The sequence below is a fragment of the Cyprinodon tularosa genome, unplaced genomic scaffold (assembly GCF_016077235.1).
Source record: "Cyprinodon tularosa strain WSP-4 unplaced genomic scaffold, ASM1607723v1 ctg153, whole genome shotgun sequence".
Classification (NCBI taxonomy): Eukaryota; Metazoa; Chordata; class Actinopteri; order Cyprinodontiformes; family Cyprinodontidae; genus Cyprinodon; species Cyprinodon tularosa.
Window position 1 is genome coordinate 525896 of NW_024038364.1, and position 21954 is coordinate 547849.

General features: G+C 36.4%; 1 long non-coding RNA gene across 1 annotated transcript in view; it reads right to left on the reverse strand.

Moving 5' to 3' along the window:
* Nucleotides 1-7430: 7430 nt before the first annotated feature.
* LOC119779904 overlaps nt 7431-21954 on the reverse strand; it is a 121771-nt gene continuing 107247 nt past the window's right edge. Inside the window, exon 3 of the long non-coding RNA XR_005280308.1 lies at nt 7431-7529. This is a non-coding gene — a long non-coding RNA (uncharacterized LOC119779904). The remainder of the gene's footprint in view (nt 7530-21954) is intronic.

Here is a 21954-nt window from a genome sequence, read left to right on the forward strand (position 1 = left end):
GAGGCTCTGCAGGGTAGAAATGAAAACGAGAAGCATGTTTTAAGTCTTCAAACTGCCCTTTACAACACGTTCCCAGAGAGTCCGCAGAGAAAATAACCTCACCAGCCAAAAATGTCCTCATCCGCATACAAACACACACACAGGGACACAAATAATAAACTAAAACACACACCCATGGGCGCTGAAACACACACACTCCCCACAGAGACGCTGACAAATGAGCGTAAAAACACACGCTCTGTCCTATGGAGCCCGGCGAGCTGAGCAGCCTTCCCGTTACCTTCTAGGGGAAAAGGCTCATGGGAAGTTATGCGCTCTGCTGTTGACATTGGCTGCGATAGGGCGAGCAGCTTTACAGCGGCGGCTCCTCGGACGGGGCTCACATCCCGGCCGACGCCAAACACACACGCTGGTTCTAAACAAGATGGCGGTTGACTTATACGCTGCACAAACTTAGGCACACAATCCAGACAAGATGGCTGGAAAAGTCAGGAGGGCTTCCAAGAGGAAAAGCTAAAATATTTAGGAAAAAAGGTGAATCTCTCCCATAAATACAACATGTCAAGAGTTTTATGCTCTGATCGAGAAATTTTACCCGTCTTCTTCAGCAGATCTTTACTTAACAACCTCTGATTTTTAATCGTTGAGAAAAAAGTTTAATAAATCCAAACCTTCCCCTACAGTGAACCTAGGCTTACCTGTTAATCACTAACCGCCTAATCATGATGCTTCTTGTGGCCATTGCCTAGTTTCTCCTTTTCAGATGCTGGAGGTGTCATTTTTGCTTTGTTTGTTCACTCAACAGTAGCAGACATTCAAAATGTTCCTTCTCCGTCAAACGAAAGCCGAATGGCAGCCCAATTCCCTCCAACTCCCAGCAGAATCCCGTCCAACCTCAAGCTACTCTTTAGATCCTAATGTCCACTAATCATGACAGAAAGAATAATTTAGAACAATTATTGATGTTTTTGAATTGTAGGGGACCAGCCAAGGACCAACCAAGGGCCCAACAAGGAAAGTGGGGAAATTTTGATTGGCTACTACTGTAGGTAGGCCGCTCCAAACATCCCACAGCACCTCAACAAGTTCGCGATCTGCTTCTCTGTCTCTGTCTCTGCTTCTGTCTCCTTGAACCCCAGTCGGCCTCGGCAGATGGCCGCTCACACTGAGCCTGGTTCTGCTGGAGGTTTCTTCCTGTTAAAAGGGAGTTTTTCCTCTCCACTGTCGCTACAAGCATGCTTAGTGTGGGGGATTGTATTTGAGTCAATGAGTCAATGCAATCAACTGGTTTTCCTTAGATAGAAAACTTTGTATCAATTTGACTGTATGATCTGGTTGAACTGTAAAGTGCCTTGAGATGAAATGTGTTGTGAATCTGACGCTATATAAATAAACTGAATTGAAACTGAATTGAATTGAGATCGGGGTCATTCTGGGACTTTCCATTTCTTATTTCTCTGCACCTCTCTGCCTGATTTACAGGAATATTTTTTCTCCTGTAGCAGAGGTGAGGCGCTTTATAACAGGTAGTCTTATTTATTTGTTAAACACCCTTTCATGCAGTATAAGGTAAATTAATGATTGGTTCTATTATGGTGAGCTGGTTAGGTCCTGCTCCTGCAAAAGATCCCCAAACCATCATACTTCCACCCTTGTGTCTCACAGTTCCAATGAGGTTCCTTCAGTTGTACGTACAATTCTGTCCCCCTAATCTGTCCAAAACACGATGGTCTATAACTTCTGCTCTCTGTTAAAGTCCTTCATGCCAAACTTTGCTGTGGACTTCTTTTTTCTTTAAGAAAAAAATGTTTCCTTCCAATCTAAACAGGTATGTACACTTTGAGAAAGAGAAGTTCAGCCTGCTGTGGGTCTCCTGATGACAATCCAGGGTTTTTAGAGACTGTATGAACTTTCCTTGTTGTTCAGCTCTGGGCTTTTATGTGGATGCAGATTGTTTTTTTTTTATATTGTGTAATAACTGATTTGGAGACTTTCTGTAAATCCCCAACAAGCCTTTTAGGATTCTTAAATCTTGTCCCCCAAAGGCCCCAACAGCTCTTTTGATCTTATGAAGGTGTCACTTCAATAGCAAGGAGCAAATCGACCTGAATGTCTGAGGTTTAAACTGGAAAAAATGCATTTAAGATGCTCAATAATGTTTTTCCCCATCATGTGCATCTGATATGTGTGAGGGATTTTAGCCATTTGGAATAAATAAATAACTGTAGGGGTGTCAAAATTTTATCCTCACAAAATATTACTATTGTATTACATTTTACTGAACTTTTTTATGTCAAAATGTATCTAAAATATGCTATGTATGTCGAAATATGCTTAAAATATTTTATCAAAGTCCTTAAAATAAGACTTTGACCTTTTACCTTTTTTCATACCAGGCACAAAAAATGATAAAACAAAACATTATCTGCTTCCTTTAAGCTAACTCTGCCAGACAAAATCATGCTAACTGCAAAAAGTTTTATTCTAAATGCCACATAATCTCCTGCCATCGCTAATTTCTATCATTTGGGCTTCAGAATAAATCAGTGTCCCATCAGAAGGCTGAAAAGTGGTGAAATAAGGTAAACATTTAGCGCAACCTCTAATCCAACCAGTAAACTTGTAATGCAAATACTTTTCTATCCACACACTCTATGTGCGGTAAGATTAGAAACCCTGAATTTAGCTAAATTAGAGAAAATATATAAGCATTTGCTTTAATTACACCTGTGCAAATTGATGCCAGTGGGTCCAAAGTATCTGTAATTAGCACAGTGTGAGGAACACCAGGCTCAAGAGATTGGCTTCTTCTAAATCGCAAAATATTTAAACTTTTAATATAGTTTTTATATTTTATTTCAGTCTTTTGCTTTCCTTTGTGCCAGCCCAACCTGGTCAGTAAACATCAATTACAAGTCCATTGTGTAAATGAGAATTAATCCGGAGGACGCTAATGCCAATCAGCCTCCTGCTGTTCTTTCTAAGTCCAGATAAAATGAACAAGGCGTCTGCATGGTGACCACAAAGCAAGGTGGGAGCTACTCTTTTCTAACTACGGTTAGGAATAGATTCAATTCAGTTTATTTATATAGTGCTAATTCACAACACATGTCATCTCAAGGCACTTTACAATTCAACCAGATCATATAGTCAATAGATTTTACATATAAAATGTGTTTCTGTGAGAATGCAACAGAAAAAAGACATAAAATAAATAAGGTAAAAAAGGATAAAAACCTGCAGTTACTTAAAAAACTTAACAAACTTAAATGAAGCATTTAATGCTTCTGTTATATGAGCCAACGAGGCTCAACTTCACTCTATAGAGTTTCCAAAGGATATTTGATCTATTCTGTCTGACATATTGATCATCTTTGCTATCTATATTTTTACTTTTTTGCCACAAAAACAAGTGACAATAACAAGAAGAAAAAAAAAGATTGCTGAATAACTGAGACCTATGAGGAATCAGCATTATAATAAAAACATAGCTCTGCCAAAAAGAGATTTAAAATTAAGGAAAAATAATAAACATCTAGGAAATAACACTCTAAATGTCTTTACATGCTGAGCAACAGAATGGCTGATTATGCCATCAGATCGGTGCTTTTAAATCCCACATGAGAATCCTGTTAACATAATAATACAAATATTTCTTTAAACAAAATTCTATCCTGATTACCAAACTTACGATTTAGAAATAAATCCAAATGTTGAGCTGAGGATGGGTTCAGGGAAAAGCAACAAGGTATTTTTAAAAACCGTAATCAAGGTTACTCTGTGTTGATTTCTTAAAGTAAAACTTTTCTTTTTCCACACATTTTTTTTTATCCCTCCAAAATAAAAAGGCCATTGGCAACAGGTTTGACAACCATTTTTGACAAAAGGTGTCCGAGTTCAGTGGAAAACTCCGATAAAGACGCCCGTTTTGCACCTGAATGCAATAAAAGTTTGCCGACACCTTCCACCCATCTGTGTGAGCGGTACAATTAATTACAGTGTCTGTGGAAAGGTCACATCGAACCCAGGCAGGGTTAGGCAAAAATGAAGAGCTGCCTTGAAACAAATTATTTTAATATTTGGGGCAGGCACTCTGATTTCATTTCACTTTAACATGAACATTTAAAGAGATATTAAGGTCACTCTAAAAATATTAAAAATGCCTCTAAATCTCTGATAAGGGGAAGAACAGAATCAAGACATACATCCTCCCTAACATGAACTAAAAGCGAAGAGTTCAAACATCAGAGTGACTTTGAGCTCATAATACCGAGAGAAAAAAACAGTGAATTTGTATGATGCAACGAGATGCAGCAAAGCAGTAGCATCGCTGAGAAAAAAAAAAGCCATGTTTATACAATTTTAGCGCTGAAAGTCAAATCAAAATTTGATTTGCTTCAATCAATGAGATAGCACAGAGGGAGAAAGAAGAAAAGGGGAGGAATTTAGTCTGAGTTTGGTAAAAAAGGGAAAGATTTCAGTGTATTTAGAAAAAGACACCAGAGATGGGTTCAGCTGAAATCCCAGGCTGCTCTGTGTGGACTATCTGTGCAGGAATGGATTTACACCAGGTTCTCCAGCTGCTTCCCACTGTCAAAAACACGTATGTCAGAGTAATAAGTGATTCTGCACACAGCTGAAGCATGAGGGTCGAGATGCTTAGAAAGCCTGTTCAGCTACTCTTAAGAGGTAAAAAATAAAAACAGCTTCTCCTCAGTGAAGATATCATCCATAACAGAAAAATATGTTTAAAAAAAACCTGCCCATGTAAACAGCAGTAAAGCTTTAGGATCAGGGATAACTGAGTAATTCTGCAGGATAATAAAAACAGTATGTGACCCACAGACTGACCATAAACTTAATAAAAAGTGTCTGAATCCTGCTGAGGCAGAGAAGGTTGTTAGGATCCTGGTGAGGTACCTAAAAAGCTTTAAAATAGGATTACTTGCTTTACTTGAAGTGGGAGAATTTCATATTCAAAGCAAGGGAAAATAATTAGATTTAAGGTTTAAATATCTTTAAAGGACGACATGTTATTTTAAACATTTTTTGACATGTCTATCAATCTGTTGAGAATATATACATCTTTAACATATATCAAAATGATCAACAAGCTAAACCTTCTTAGAGTCACTAGACTGGATGAAGATTTAAGACCAGAGAAATGTTAGAAAAAGGGAAAATAAATCATTAGATTATTTGACCTTCCATTGAAAGCATAAAGGCCTGGAGTTAGCTCAGCTCTACTGGGATTCCCGGACTTTTCAACCTGTGACCCAAAAACCCCTTAAAATCATAGCTTTACTCTATTTTTATTTTATAAATATAAAATGAGATAATTATATTAATAAAGCAGGCATTTTTAAAATGAAATGTAATTGTTTACTTAATACTCAGTATTTTAATTTTTTAAAACGACAGTTATTTTAGAGTATATTTTGAAATTTAGATGTATATTTTATATTTGAATCAAAAATAAATAAATATTTAATTATTTTATGTTAAATTTATTTATTTCATGATATATCTTGACCCACCTTATGCTTTAAGGGTCACATACAAAAAAAAAACAAAAAAAAGAACCCCCCACTTGATGTCTCAGGACCCTTTAGGGAATACAAACATGCCTCCTTTAAGTAAAGTGAAGGATCAATGATGCTGCGGGCCTGGCATTAGAGACCGTACTACATGTAAGGAATTTTTATTCATTTTTTATTTTTATTTTTTTTTATAAACCTCTCATCAGTCTTAACAATCAGAAAGTTAAGAGTTTTTTTTTTTACTTATTAAGTGTTTTTTTCTGCTGTAGACTTGATGATTTTAAAATATCTGTAAAGAGATTTTAAACAATATTTCACTTTTAAACAAACAGCCATGTCAGGTTTAGTGCTTATTTGTTGTATTACAAATGTTGCCTGTTTAAGTGGATTTTATACGCAACTGATAGACGTAAAAAAGAAAACATTAAGAGGAACAATTCTGAAGATGTCCTCTTGTAAAAGTTTTTCACATTTTTCCTTATTTTTAGTTACATTTTGGTGAAGAGGCTTATTTCACCAACCAAAATTTACCCCAATATCAATATTTTTTCTTTCATCTTCTCTGACCTAACGAAACCTTCTTTAAAAAATACAGATACACTTGTTTTTTTTAGTAAAGTTCTGTACCATATGATGGCAAAACATTTGTGTTTTACAACAGGTGCTCAGTGCAGATAAACTTTCCAAGTGAAGGACAAAAACAGGTGATGATATTCCAGTTTTAGAAAGCTTTGACCAAACCAGATGAACTTTTGAATATCTTTTGCTATGAGTTCTTTGAGAAAATAACACCTCTGACTTTTTCCTGAAGTTTGCAGTCATGCTGAGGGGCAACTGCAGTAAAACCTGTGCCTGGTCTAATGAACCAGCCGTAACGAATGAATCCCAAAGCGTCAACATGCATTGTTTTCTCAGTGCTTTATGCCATCAACAAGGCTACTGGCAAGCATTAGTGCATTTAAAGGGTGGACAAATATCAGTATGCCTGATGTGGGCAGATTACAGATGCTTTATCTAAAACCACATGGTTTTTCTAAAGATAAGCTGCAGCCAAGGTAAGAAGAGCTTTCCAAGAGTTCATGCCTCCCTTACAAAAAGGAACCTTTGAAGCATAAAGCGTTTTTTTGTGTCTGACTAAAATAGCTGGTGAAAGCTCTTAATCTTTCAGTGAATACCACAAGTTATTAAAGATTAATTTAATGTATTTTTCAGTCAAAAAAAAAAAAAAAGGCCACCGTCCATTTAATTTTTAATTTGGCCACAAGCAAGGCATTTTTTTGGTTGAAAAGAGCTTGATTTGGCTCAGAAATGCTATTAAATGTCAGTTTAGTTCTTTTAAATCGAAAGAAAATTAATTGAAGTGCTTTGGATTTCCTGGCGATAAAAAGAAATTATAAAAAAAAAAAGAAATCAGTGCGCTTAAAAAAATTACTACAAAAAAAAGAAAAGAAAAGCAGAGTTAGAAGATAAAAAGTGGATAAAATATAGTTGAATGAATATATATATATATATACATATATATATAGATAGATATATGTACACATATATATATATATATATATACATAGACATACATATATATATATACATAGACATACATATATATATATATATATACATAGACATACATATATATATATACATAGACATACATATATATATATATATATATATATATATATATATAATATACACACACACATATACATGGATATCTATATATACACATCTATACATACATATATATATACATATATTCATAGGCGCTTCTCTGTATGGTAAAAAATATATATAGATTTTCTTCAATGTTTATGTTCTAGTGCATGGATTCTCACCTGAAACTTATCTAATCAACATCTGCGATAAATCCAGTTTTGAGTAAAACAAAAAGCTGTTCTCCTTACCATGTTTCCTTTGGATTGCTGCGCTTTCTGATCTGTTCCTGGGCACTGCTGCTCAGCTGGTTAAAAGAGGTCCTCTACACGTTTCCTGCGTTTACAGCAAATACAAATCTCAGTCAACATATTTCTGTGTTGTTACTTTCTCTTATTGGTATTATTCTATGGCTGGACGTCTATATCTATTGATGAAGTATATATAAAACCATTCTGGTTTAGTTTTATCTAAATTTGTCTCATTTTCAATCTGTAAAGTGTAAAAGGTTATATTATTCACGCAATACTAATAATTAATGCAATTTCTTTGCTCTATATTCAAGCAATTTGATCCTGTTGTTCATTTTCATTTAAAATTTTATGTTAATACAAAAAAATGTAGTTTTTTATTTACTTTACTTACTCTAGCCAAGCCTCATTAATATTCATTTAACATAAACTAAGTGAAAAAGCCAGAGCAGCTTGTTCAAACTAAGCAAATCCCATCATTTGGTAGACTGCAGAGAAATATTAGTGTGTACAGGCTGTGTGAGACTTCAGAGCATGAGGTGCTGAAGCTAATTATGGAAGGGAAAGCCATAGTTTCCTCCGTTATTTGTTTAACAATGCAATTCTTCAGAATTCATGTAACAGCAGATAAGAAGCCAATCCAACCCTGTTCTTCCCAGTAATGTGACAGCAGCAGTTCAGACCTGTACTCTGTTTTTAAGGGATCTGTTCCAAGGTCTGACCTAATTAGAATCTAGCTCTTAAAAGTTGAAAACTCCTAGAAGTCTCATGCAGACATGTAACCAACACCTGTGTAGTTAATTGCAAACAATGGATGCCTGAGACGCTTTCATTTGTCCTGTCACATCCTTTTTAACTTCATTTTAACTATAAAATTTTTATGTTGGCATATTGTCAAATAAAGTTCAGCTTCAAACTTAACTAAAATGTTTCCACACATGGACAAACTTAAGCTACTTTTTAATATTTGACACCAACTATCAATGCAATGTAACATTATTTGTAAAAATGTCTATTGGTGTCTTTTTTGTTTTGGCTCTGATATGAAGTTTAGAAACCCCGTCTTTATACGACATTTTTCCCCTGATCAAAGTCTGGGCTCAAGTCTCTGAAGGATGAGTTCAAGTGTTAAGTTTTTATCTTAAGTTCAGGCTCTGTTAATTGCTGCCAGTCTTGGCCAGGATAGCTTTGTTAATGAGATGCTTAATCTCAGAGGAAATAACCATACAGAGATAAATGATGAACATTAAATAAAAGTTTAAGGCTTTCATCCCAGGTCCGTCTTTAATGGCAGGAATAAACATTTGGCTTTTAATTAACTGCTTAAAACAATGTTTTAGGGTTAAATATTTACATTATTTACTGTTTGTCCTCACTATTTTATACCTAACAATTATCTTCAATATTTAAACATTTATCATAATTTTAATCCACAACCTTTTAAATTAACATGCAAAAATGTATGAGTTTTTTAATTATTATTATTCGTCAATGATAAAATAAGTAATTTACAAAACAATTTGTTTATGTTCAAAGATACGTCATATAAAAAAGGGTGAACGAAAATGTTGAAAAAAATACACAGGTCTTTGTATTTTATGGTAATATTTTCAGTCGAGTAAATTACAGGGTCTGTTATTCATACATTTCAATTAATCACATTTTAATCAAACATCATATCGACAAAGTAAACCAAATTTTCAATAAAAAAAAACCTTTCTGCTTCCCAATTATTAGATAAATATTCATATGACCACAGCAACACACATTTTTTGTCTTTTATCGATTATAAAGGTTATTCAAGCATCAGATTGGTTAGAAGTAAGAATAATTTACTGTTATTTAGAAACCTTTGATATGTTATGCACAACTTTTTTTATCTATAAGTGTTAACAGTACATGAACATTAATTATTGCACATTTCCTTCCACTAAATATGATAAATATATCTAACTGCAGAGGAGTATATATGGGAGACGGAACAATTAGTGAGTAATCAGCTAATTGGGAGCAGGTGTGGACAAAATAGCAAAGGGAAAGGAACAAGGTAAGAAAGCGTAAACAGGGTTTAACTAAAACTAGAAAAGAACTTAAATGAAACTAAAGGGGAATAATAAAAATTACTTCAAAAATGAAGATTGACCAGGGGGGGAAACTAGAGGATAGGGGACTAAATTAAGATGAATATGATATAAATATTAACAGCAAACAAAAGATAACATCAATGCGTAAAAAAAAAACAAAGTGAAAACTTTTACATTTGCTGTAAACAGAAGATAAAGTTTTATTTTAAATACCGACACACTGAGAGAGTTCAGCTGTGCATAAAGAATTGCTCAACAATTGCTATTCCATGTTCAGCCTCTAGTGCAACATTTCCCACTGAGGCTAGTGTTCCTGGTTAAGCCAGTTACTAACGGAAATAATCCGTGTTCCTGGTCCAACCTCCTTTCTACCCGCCAGCATTCAGATAGTATTTATTATGGCGACCTCAGAGGCACTTCCGCTGTAGCTTAGAGCTCCATAAAGATTTGAGGTATTTGAACTGAGCAATGATTTTTAAGCTTGAATATCCTCAGTGATCATGCACCTGTGATACTCAGAATTATGGGTGTACAAGAAACAGTGAATACAAAGGTTCCTGCTTGGGATTTTACTGAAGTATCTGTGTGAGAATATCCAATTAGCTTAGTTAACGCTTTTAACGTGTTAAAATGTTTCTAATTAATGAATTAAAATCAACACGTTTAAATCCAGGCGCTAGTTAGTTTCGATCTATATTCAGTATTAAATAGGGGTGAATATTGTTGTGATGCGATACGCATCGCAATACTTGGGTCACGATACAATATGGACACAAATTGCAATAGAAAGATATATTATGGTATTCTACCCAGGTAATATCAGAATTAAATGTAGAGATCAAAGAGCAAGTGCTGTACATTCAGTAGAATATATTCATCATTCACTTATTTTGTTGTTTTGGTAGCCATGTTGTTTGGGGTTTGAGTCACTCAGCATCGGCTACTGTGATTGCGTCTATTACATGCACAGAAAAGGGCTCCAAGACCCCGTCTACCGGAGTGGGGATGCAGAAGTAGTGATTTATTTATTCTGAAAAAACGATATTAGAAACTTAAGGATTGATATTATATTGGGACGCCAAAAATCACAATATATATTGGCAAAATGATTTTTTTTCCAAAACCCCTAGTGTTTAGTGGGTTTCAAGATTATTTGGAAGATATATTTTATATTAAAAATCACAACCTTTTTAAAGGCATATAAAGAATAACAATATAATGGACTGAGGTGTGCAGTTGACTCAAAATTCAAAATTTTATTGGAAATAGATCAAGATGTGCTTTTATTTTGTTAAATGGAAGCTACTAAAGCAATTGCTGTAATGACACTTAAACATTTACATTAAATTAAGATTATTTAGGTCTGAAAAGGAGGCATAAGTAAGAATAAATATTAGAATAATTCTATCAGTAATATTATAATAAATAAAAATAGGAAAGATTTTGGGGTCAGACAGTGAAGCAACTGGTACATGTTGGGTATATATGTTTTGCACTATGAGGAAGGTTGGTGTCAAACATCAAAATTACCATTACCTTTATATGAGGAGCTACCTTTTATGTGCACATTTTAAAGGCAGAACATCCAGAGGTGCTTTTTAGAACAAAAAACAGAAATTTCTCCAATTTAGTCCTGCTAGATCAACCATGTCCAACCGACTCATTCGACTTTTACAAGATAGACGCAAATCTGCCAGAGGCTAGCTTTACAGGCAGGCCACCTTCTTCCAAAAAACCCCCCACAATTTGACGGTAACCCCAACCAAGAGATACACGTGCGGAGAAACTACACCAAGGTGTGCGTGCTCCTCCTTCTGCAATAAAAGCATCAGTTAATAAGCGATGGATTTTTGTTGGCTGAGCCCGTTGGAGACAGAGGAAGGCGCTCTGGCTGCCAAATCAAGTGTTTTCACAGCCTGAATCACAGCTTACCATTGATACTAGCCCAGGGAGGAGCACACACACCCACACACACACACACACACACACACACACACACACACACACACACACACACACACACACACACACACACACACACACACACACACACACACACACACACACACACACACACAGGGACATGAACCAAAGCAATTTACACAAGGTACTGAAGAAGGGATGCATGTGCATTTAGAAATGATTCAACATATATTAATTCAGATACATTTACAGTAACTTTAAAAAAAAAAGGTTATTGCATTAAACTGGAAAATATTTGGCCTATGCAAATAAATGCATGTGTCTGTCCATCAGTAGCCTTTGACCTGAACTAAAATCTTCAGGTCTGCTAAAAAATGAAAAATTCACCACATAGGTCTCTGCCTAAACATAAGAACAACCCACTTAAAACCCTGAAATGCAGACAATCACACACCTGCATTTCTTCATCTCTTCACTCTGACAAGTCTCCCTTTCTTAGCAAACACACAGAGAGAGAGAGAGACGCACACACCAGGCCGTTCACACCGAGTGGGGAGGAAACAACAGTCACCATTAGAGGGCCTTCTTTTCGGAGCAAAATATCTCACCCTCTCGCTTTCTGTCTTATTCTTTCAATCTCTGCTACCTTTCTGTCTCTCTCACACCCCCCTCCACCCCAATCTCAATCACTCCTCCAATGCAGTTTGGGCTGTTTCCATGGCAACTCGCCGAGTCCCATGGTCGCTGGAGGGAGAGAGAGCGTTACCCCACTCGTCCTCCCCAAAATAATAATAAGAAAGCAAAATAAAAGATAAAAAATCTTCACTCGAACCGTGGGCTTCAATCTCTGCTTGTGTGTCCATTATTATTGTGCGTGTCATCACTGTATGGATCTGTGTGTGCGGGTCTTTTCCCCCCCCCCCTGAGTGGTTGGAGTGGCCACCAAAAAAAATAAACATTTCCACCAATTTTTACTGTCTGCCTCAGTCTTTGTCTTTTTGAGACGCAGAAAAACCGACTCCTCTCTGCTGCTGCTTCAGATACTGATCAATAAAGATGATAAAATCTGATTCCTAATCTTATATTCAGCAGTTAAATATGGAATAATTATCAACATATGAAACAGTCCTGTGTAATCTAATGCTGTTTGACTGATTATTAGCATTTACTGTGAAGCTGATCATATTTGCATTATTAGAGGAGGTAGTGTAATCTAATTCCCCGTGTTTATATATGATAATGCTCGCCATTATTGGTCCACGTTCGCACCCGGAGCCCCATGAGGGTCTTAAAACCCCAGAGCCAAGAAGATCCTGGTAAAAATTAATGAGCTTTATGTGTGCAAAGAGTCAAATATTGCGATAAAAGAAGAAATTAATGAGCAAAACTTTGGCGGATAAAAGAAAATTCCCTCTTTTCCTTTTAAAGGCGGCATACGTTTTCCCGATTCGTTTTAAAACAAAGTTATGAATCAACGACACAGATATTGTTACCTTTCACTACAAATCTTCCAAATATATTTGCATATTTTTTATGATTCACAGATTTATTTTTTCTGATGATTATAAGTGTGCAGGATTTCTTTATTCCATCTTTGACGCGTTTAATAGGAAGGTGGAGGAAAAAGTGGATGAAATGGAGAAAAGGGTTAAAAAGGAGAGGAATGAGAAGGGTGGGGGTTAAGATCTGCAAATAGATGACAAAGTGAAAAAATAAGCAGATTAGAGATAATTTAAGAAGGTAGTGAAACAGGAAGAAAGAACTGGAAGATTTGAAAGAGGGAAATTATAGAATAGAAGAATAGAATAAAATAAAATAAACCCATCTTTATTGTCCCACAGCAGAGAAAGAGGAGGTAGACTGGACGTTCTGATGTGAAAAAAGGGTGGAAAAGGTCAACAAAGCCATAAAGTAAGTAAAAGCCATTTGGAGAGGGTTGCTGAAAGTCAGGACAGAAGATAGAGAAATTTTTAGGAGAAAAAAAGCAACAGAAACGGGACTAAGAGATATAAAGAACTGTACAGCAGAGGGGAGATATGATGGGTTTATTAATCAGAGAAGACATATTAGGGTTAAAAGTGAGAACAACGGCAGAAATATAAATGATTGTTAAAAACAAACACTTCCAGAGCATTGAAACAAACGCATCAAAAACTGTCCTTGTGTGTATTACTGTACCTTTCCTCCTTTAATCTTTCTTCTAAACATCCCTTCTTCACTACATCTCAACGTCTTCTAATTCCCCCCTGAAACTTTTCCCAATTTTCCACTTTCACCCTTCCTTTGTCTCATCATTTCCACCCATTTATCCCCAGCCCCCCCGCCCGTTCTCCCGCCCCGCCATCTCTTTGATTCGTTTTTCAAAAGCCGTCCAAACTCTTACGTTCCCCCGCAGAGTCTATTTGTTTGTACATCAATAATATCTGGCGACAAACGACGGCCCTTTTTTCTCCGCTCGCATGCCAACCGGAAACCTGACATATTCACTTTCCTTTCGCTTTTCATTTTTCCCCACTTTTCTACACTATTTCATGAGCTTTCGTTTCTGTCGACAGGTAATGTCTGTTTGCTTTTTTTGTTGTCTATAGACATAAATCAGACAGATGTTACGTTTAAAGCAAAGAGAGATTTACAGAGGAAGTTAAATTCCTAATGAAACTACAGGGGAAAGTAAGACTTTAAACAAAAAACACGTCAAATAACATTAAGAAAATGATTTGGTTTTATGTTATTATCTCTTAAACTTAAATTTTTAGTCAGTTTGACTTAGCTAAAGTCCCCACTGACAGAAAGGTAAAATTCGGGTGACGGAAAGTGGCCTTTCAACCCTAAAGATATACAGTAAACCTCAATTCAAAAGCTGAATAAACTCCATTAGTTATCAGGACATTTATATATAACTTGTGACTTCCTTAATGTCAGGTTGGTTTGACAGATGTGTGCTGAATGGAAAAAGCTCCGGTTTATATTTGAACACATGTAGATTGTTTATGTGCAGAACTAAGTGTGCAGCATACTGTACTGTGATTTTAAAAAGCGACACCAAAACAACAAAGAGGTATCAGTTAACTACTTAAAGCTCAAATTTGGGACCATAAAGTCTCTCTAAAGCAGCGACAATATAAAGAGAAAGATGGAGAGAACCTTAAAGGGGAACTTTTTTTTTACATTGGGCCCCTCGATTTTACGTTATTACATCATGTTCTACTCACCCATATGAGTTTTGTATGGAGGCGAATCGTTACCATAATTCAAATAAAAAAGCATTTCCAGAAATGCTTTTTCATTTTAAGAGTGTGGCTGCATTACTAGACTCATAAATACAATTACTAATCAATAATCCTGTTTGCATTTTCTTCTTCAATACTGCTCATCCTTTTACTTAATTAAAATGAAAAAGAAAAGTAAATTTGAGACTTATTTTACAAAATGTACCCCAGCAAATACATACCAAAATTCAATTTGAAATGTAAAATTTGAAAAATGAAAAAAGATTTCCAGAAATGCTTTTACATTTTAAGAATGTGGCTGCATTACTTGACTCGTAAATTAAATTAGTAATCAATCATCCGTGGTTTTCTTGGTCTGCCTGCAAAGTACTATCCATAACTCGAAAACGAAAAAGCAGTCAGCGGCGGGCAAAGCAGAGTGACGTGAGCAGCCGTTCTTCCTGAGGTCCTTGCTGACCGGGCTACCCATCTTGTTCGGTAGGTGGGCGCTGTGCATGTCTGGATTGCATTACATTGTAAGCTTGCGGGCGGGAAACTCAGGAGCAGTTCCATTAGAAGCAGGCACTTGCTTTAAAGCAGCAGCGGCCTCCCTCTGCCCTGTTTTGGTCATTGTGATCGTTCAGTCCTGATAGTCAGACCCGGCAATTCAACCAGTTTCCCGCCGGCACGCGCTAGGTTATATTACATAAGGGATGGAACGGTTTATGAAAATCGTCCGAACCGTTCGGTTCGACTGTCTCGGTTCGGTTCGCCTGTGTTGCGTTCGGTTCATGCGCTGCAACTTTTTCTCATAGGCCAAGCATTTACACTCCAGAGCAGAAGGTGGCGGTAATGCGACCAAAGCCAACCACCAGTAGTAAACAAGAAGAAGAAGAAGCGAAGGAGCTTAGCCGGGTGTAGCAGAAAAAAATCAGTTGTTGTGGAGAATTGTGTGGGTATGGCGAGTGGGGAAGAACAGGAGTTGGAAGATGCGCCAGCAGCACTTTATAGGTCTGCTGTATGGGAGCGCTTTGCATTTAGAGTGACCTACGATGACGGCGGATAAAAGAGCAACAGTGTGCAAGCATTGTGCAACACATTTTCTTTATGCTATCAGCAACAAGACCAACATGTGAGGCTAACAATCAACATATACCGAACCGAACCGAAAACCACGCTATCATGTAGGCGAATCATCGTATGACGTCATCCGCGCGCGTCGGCTACCATTCATTCATCCTGTCTGCTAAACTGCTGTTAGTTTTACTCACATGCCTGTAAGATGTCTAGTGCTACTACCACAGATGATCTCGCTCTCAAAATGGAATTGAACGATTCAGATTAGCTAGAATGAATAGAAGAGGTAGAACGTAGCCGCCTGTGGCCCGGGCTGCCTGTCACAACTCCAGTCCGGCGCGCGGATGACGTCATACACCCTCCGCTTTGTTTTAAAAAAAAATATAAATATAAAAAATATAACCGCGGATGTCAAGTCGTTGCCCATAGGAAGACGTTACTTGGATTACAAAACCGAATATCTTTGGAACAGCTCCAAATGACACAAAACTAATATGGGTGAGTAGAACATCATATAATAACGTAAAATCAAGGACCCAATGTAAAAAAAAAAAGGCCCCTTCAAATCTAAAAATTTGGACCATAAAGTCTCTCTCAAGCAGCAACAATATTAAGAGAAAGATAGAGTGCAACTTCATAGCATCTATAAATCAACAGGATGTGTGAATCACTCTGTACTCAACTCTACTAATCACCTGAAAGAACATTAAATCAAATACAAACATCACCAGAAATGGAGAAAAAGCCTAAGATAACTGTAAGTCCATTGATAAGAGGACATTTTCTCTACTTCTAAGCATGTTGCATTCAGGTACTAACTGGGACTCTAGTTTAGTCACAAAACCAATAATCACTCAATGTGATTCAAACTTTAGCTTATAAAACTATTTTGTTTTGTTATCTATGTGTAAGAGATATATGTCTTATTTTGGTAATTATAAGGCCAATATAAACTTCTAAAGCAATATAAACCTTCTTAACATTTTATATTTTTTCTGGGTTTTTCATTTGTTTTCTTATTTTTTGAAAGCTTAGCACATAATATAGAAAAAGTTTATGGGTGAATAGTTTAATAATATTTTATTAATATAATTGAAACAACATAAAAACATACTTTTGTGCATTTTATGTTAAAGTGTGACAAATTATAATCTGAAAGCAAATTGGAAGAAATTCTTTTTTGAGTTAAACAGTTTATAAACTACAATATTCTTCAGCTCTCCCCATGAGTGCTGTCATTTTCTGGATTTGTCTAACATAAAAAGTGTTCAAAATGATAAACCAACAATCATCTTTCTAATAAATTCCAATAATATTTCCCAGAAGCCTCATTCTGGGCCCCGTCTCCTGATGGAGGAAAAATGTGAAACCTGGTTGTTGCCTTTTTGATTAAACTGTTTTTTTGTTTTGTTTTTTAGGTTTTAGAGCAAAATGAAATAATTTCGATATATTTTGATTGAATGATCCCTTAAAACATAATGAACAGTGAGTTTAAAATCTGAATATAAACCGTAATGTCAAAGTAGCATTATACCAGCTTATATATATTAGGGTTTAATTCAAATGTAAACAAAAACAGATGATTTCCATCATTGATTTTTTTTTTTACCAGCTTTCACAGCAAAAATACTAAACATGAGAACTGATACTGACAAGTTCAGACTTTTATTTGCTTATTCTTGGTTTGATCCATCATAGACCAAATTGCATAAAGATAATTAGATGTCAGCAGGTTAACTTTTGAGCTCACTGAGAAACTAAAACTTGATTTGTGAGTCACCAATCTGTTTCATCTTGACTTTTTCAGTTGTTTCAAAATTATAAACATTAACCTTGAACTTTGAAATATGAAAAAGCTGACCTTTTTTTTTACATTTCCAGTCTACTAGACAACATGACACCAACCATAATGGTATGGTGTGGTGAAAATATCTAAAAAATAACTTTAACATAGAAAGGTGGTGTTCAGTCTTTCCCATGGTCCCCAGGAGGACTGATCATTTAGTGAACTGCAAAAAAACTCCATTCTTTAGTAATTATACTGATTATTATTACAGTGTTTGATAAATTAAAGTGCAGAAACCTTTTAGTCTGTCTCCGTATTAGCACGAGAACATGTTGCAGGTGCCCCAACAATCACTTCAAGTCACAGGAGGAGGACGCATTCTTCAGATTCACTGGCCTCAAATCTGCTAATGTTACTAATTAAATAAAAAAAAAAAAGGCCACGGCTGAATGCACAGCTCTTGGCTTCAGATACGCTGAAGATCAAAAGAGATCGCTGTGAAAAAAAAGGAAAAAAGGAGTCCTTCCTTTGGGGCTGAGCACACAGACTAAATAAATGCAGTGTCTGAAACACTGCATTAAACATCTTCCAGGTGATGTTTCTACTTTGTTAGATAGTTAAGTCTTCGGGGAGCGGCGGTGTCGCTGTGGACCGGCCTCCGGCTCAACTCATCCGACAACATGATATGTGTTATCAGTCATAAATCTGTGCGTGTTTCAGTGCATGTGCCCGTCTCTCTTAGTTGTATGGTTAAAAAGTGTCATCTCTTCAACAACGCACACACACACACAGAATCTGCAGCCAAGCCGAGAAAATAGTTTGGCTGCACATCCTGTACTCCTTGTTTAAGCTCCACACTGAGAAACACCAAACTCTCTCTCGTCTCTGTTTCTTTGTCTCTTTTTTCTTTCTGGTTTGTCCCCTTTGTCATTCTTTCATTCACACACTACATTTTCACACACACGCACACACTGCTCTCTATGTGGACAAAGCCTTCATTCATGGGAGGTTTTGGTTGAGCGGCTTGGCCTGCTGGCAGAACCCACGACCTGATCCAGATCTGACTGACTGGTTTCCATGTTCAAGTGTTTTGGTCTGAAGTGTTTTTAAACTAGGTGGGTTAGTGGGATCTTCTGGTGGCCGAATGCTTATTGGTTTATTTCACAAAGACTTAGGTTTGGTCAATCAGCTGTAGCTAGACTATTGGTTATAGTTACCTGATGTAGAGGTTGTCATTCAGTTGCTCATTTTTAACCTTTATCTGCTGTTTTATCTAAAGATTTAAAGTTTAAACAAATGTTTTCTAAAGAAGCTTCTGTAAGTAACTCTTTAACTGCTCTATAAAAAAACAAAATACAAAAATAATGAAGCCTGTGGTTGAATTTTTAGTATCTATCTGAACCCAAAACTCAGTAAGCCACTTTTGTTTTTTTGTTTTATTCAACATGGTAGGTAAATGTTAGATTTAAAACTCAGATTCTTACGGTTAATTCATTTTCTATATATTTATTTTTTCAAAAAGTGTTGGTTTGACCGGCCCTTTTTTAATGACAAAAGCAAAGAAAATATTGGTAACATTTTTGCTACCGGTAATTCAATTTTTTTCAAACAAACAGATACAGATATTCTGGACAGGAGCAGAGAGAAACAGAATTGATTTACAGGAGTAATTAAAGGTTTGAATACTTGCAAGAAAAAAATGTAATCCTCACTTTTTTCCCCCTGAAATAGAAAGGAATTATTAAAAAAAAATGAATCCTGCATTTCTAAGACTCATAATCTTTCTTGATTAATTGTTAAAGGTTTAACAGTTTTTATTCTGACCATATCGCTGGGGGTGATGACGGTAGTTAGCTTTAAACCTGTCGTCTTTCCAAAAGCAGAATTTATTTAGCGTGTTTTAAAACTGAGAAGTCATGTTCATTCGGTTAAGGTTCACCCAGTTATGGTTTAACCAGTTTAACAAGTTTGGAGCTGTGACTTCAACCATGCCAGCCTCTGTGTCATTTTTATAGTGTGGAGAAATGCTCCTTTTTTCTGTTTAAATGAGAGGAAAAAGTAAGAATTATCCTCATTTTACTTTAAATTGGAAAAGGCAATCCAGACTCCTAGCATGTATATAAGAAGGCGAAGGATCATCACCCCCGAGGTATCCCAGTCAAAGACCTAAACCAGGAATATCTTTCTTGCTGAAATATGTCTTCTTATTAATCTCTTTTAATGTGGACTCTGTTATTGTTCCAGACAACCAGTGAACCTCAGCTCATCTCCGATCTTTATGGAAAAGATTTTTCCTGTGTGGAGCAGTTCTGAGTCTTCTTCATGTCCTCTCCAGCATGGTGTTTTTAGCAAGTAGCAAAGCTCTCTGATCTCACATTCTCCTCGACCTCTGGGGTAAAGTCTGCAAAGCACAGTGAATCAAACCCCTACAGAGCCATGCTGCCTCCCCTTCATCCCTCAAGTAAGCAAATCAGTCAGACCTTCCTGATCAGTCTGTTTTCTCACCTCAGACCAACCAGAAAGTTCAACTAACTTCCTGCGGTTCTCCGCTTCCAGATTCTTGTTGCTTTTTGTACATAAATTGTCTAAACTCACTGATTCTCCGTGTGATTCAGCATGTGGGTAAAAAAAAACTACAAACCCACATGACAGCAGCATGGCGGCCAATGAAGGGAAATACCTCAGCTGGTCTTCATGGCCAAAAAGGGTAAAACTGGAGGAGGATTAGAGAGAGTTGAGGTGCACGTTATCATCTGCAGGTGGAGTGGGAGGAAAGTTTCTCAGTGGGAGACGGAAACTTAACAGTTTTCCTTGCTTATGGTTCAAAACTGTACAGAATCAGGTACAGCGCCTTCAACAGTGTCTTCAAAACATTCCTGTCTTTTTTTCTCCATCACTTTTCATCACAGTATGGTACTAAAGTACTACCACAGTATAATAAAGTATGAATCTTTCACTAAAATAAAGTCTAGCTAAGGGCAACAATGGCATTATAAGAGCCATTCTTCTCGACCCACCTACTTGCTAATCTGGATTCAACCTGATTTAAAACAGTTATAAATTACTGCATTTTGTTTGACGCCTTCAAAACTTCCCCTGCGCTGGTTCTCCTGTTTGTACGGTAAAGCCCTCCGGAGCGTCCGGCACCAGGCTATATGTGACACAAATTAGCTAATGAGCTGTCAGTCTAGGTTGCTGCTACTTGCTACTTTTAGACACAGCAGGCATCCTGTGAAAAGCCAGGTGATGGGAAAGGAGAAGAAGATGAGAAAAAAAAAGTGAGGACTGCTGGAAGAACTGCGGACAACTGGTGAAAGAAAAGTGAAATGGTGTGCTCAAGGATGACCCTGCACATTTTGAGTATGTTTGGAACAACCTGCTGGGAAGCAAGATTCTCCACCATCAACATAATCAAAAATAACTACTGACCCTGATACATCTTTGAGAATAACTTTGTTGCCATTCAAACCCAGGTTTAAAAGCTTTAAAGGGCAACCTAAAGCCCACTGCTCTCATTAAGCCATAAAAAAGAAAAAAAGAATATAATGGTCAGTTCAGGTCTTTTATAAAATATGTGAATCAGGAAATTGTCTATATACCAAACCGAACGATTGTTGTTCTCTACTAAAAAAAACAAAATCTTTAGATTTTAAAATGTTGGAATTGGAAAAATTTTCTATATTTTTTTTCTTATATTTTTTAATCTAAAAAATAAATGTATAACATGGATGCATAAAAACTTCATTTTATTTCAGTGTTAAATTCTGTTTAACATAACGGATTATAATTAAAAATGTTTCAAGACCTTTACTATTTGGTGATTTTCTTTATTCGGACTTTGCTGATTTTTGATTGGTTACCCCTGTTCTAGACGATAAATATTCTGACTGTTCAACATCTAAAGAAGATGATCTTCTTAAACTAGTTTTACTGCATTTAGTGTTTCTTAAATCTGCGACATCAGACCTCTTCAACCCTGGTCTAAAGGGCCCGTTATCCAGCATGTTCTCTGCTTTAGCACAGCTAAATTAAATTACATTTCCTCCTTAGGAGTCTTCAAAGGACGGAGAGGCCTGTTAATTCGCTAGTTGTTCAAGTAAGGTGTGTGGATGTACGGCAACACCTGAAACATAGTGGACAGTGGGCCTTAAGGACCAGGGTTCAAGACCTCTGTGCTGAATATCAACATTAATTATAAAGCCCATTTTTCAGCCTCCATCGATCCGAATATCCCTTTTTTTTCCCTTTGTGTCGCTAATGATTTAAGCTACAGTGGAGGACATTTCAAAGAGTTTTGCAGCTGAGATTCTCATGGAGTATAAAAACTCTAAAGCAAAAAAAGTAAAGCTTTTCTAGGTATGTAACAAGCTTTACTCCAACATGAAATTGAGAAGTATGCTGATAAAGGTTCTCAGTAATCCAGGTCATAGT